The sequence below is a fragment of the Salvelinus sp. IW2-2015 genome, linkage group LG14 (assembly GCF_002910315.2).
Source record: "Salvelinus sp. IW2-2015 linkage group LG14, ASM291031v2, whole genome shotgun sequence".
In the NCBI taxonomy this organism is placed as follows: domain Eukaryota; kingdom Metazoa; phylum Chordata; class Actinopteri; order Salmoniformes; family Salmonidae; genus Salvelinus; species Salvelinus sp. IW2-2015.
Genome location: NC_036854.1, coordinates 14450527 through 14451411, shown reverse-complemented (window position 1 = coordinate 14451411; position 885 = coordinate 14450527).

The window sequence follows — 885 nt, the reverse complement described above, 5'->3', positions numbered from 1 at the left end:
CCGAGTTAGAAGTAAAATATTTGCCACCATCCACTTCCTTATGTCTGAAACACAGGCTTCCATGGAGGGCAATTTTGGGGCTTCACCTTGTTTCATTGAAATAGACAACTGTGTATCGTCCGCATAGCAGTGAAAGTTAACATTGTTTCCAAATGACATCACCAAGAGGTAAAATATATAGTGAAAACAATAGTGGTCCTAAAACGAAACCTTGAGGAACACCGAAATGTACAGTTGATTTGTCAGAAGACAAACCATCCAGAGACAAACTGATATCTTTCCGACAGATAAGATCTAAACCAGGCCAGAACTTGTCCGTGTAGGCCAATTTGGGTTTCCAATCTCTCCAAAAGAATGTCGTGATCGATGGTATCAAAAGCAGCACTAAGGTCTAGGAGCACGAGGACAGATGCAGAGCCTTGGTCTGACGCCATTAAAAGGTCATTTACCACCTTCACGAGTGCAGTCTCTGTGCTATGATGGGGTCTAAAACCAGACAGAAGCATTTCGTATACATTGTTTGTCTTCAGGAAGGCAGTGAAGGCAGGAAGGCAGCTGCGCAACAGCTTTTTCTAACATTTTTGAGAGAAATGGGAGATTTGATAGGTCGATTTAAAAATAAATAAAAAATAAAATAAAAAATACAAATAAAAAGTGTTGAAAAATAAATAAAAATAAAAACATTCTGGGTCAAGGTTTGGCTTTTTCAAGAGCGGCTTTATAGCTGAGAGCTACCACTTTTAGTGAGTTTGGTTCACATTTGGTGGATAGGGAACCGTTTATTATATTCAACATAGGAGGGCCAAGTACAGGAAGCAGCTCTTTCAGTAGTTTAGTTGGAATAGGGTCCAGTATGCAGCTTGAAGGTTTAGAGGCCATGATTAT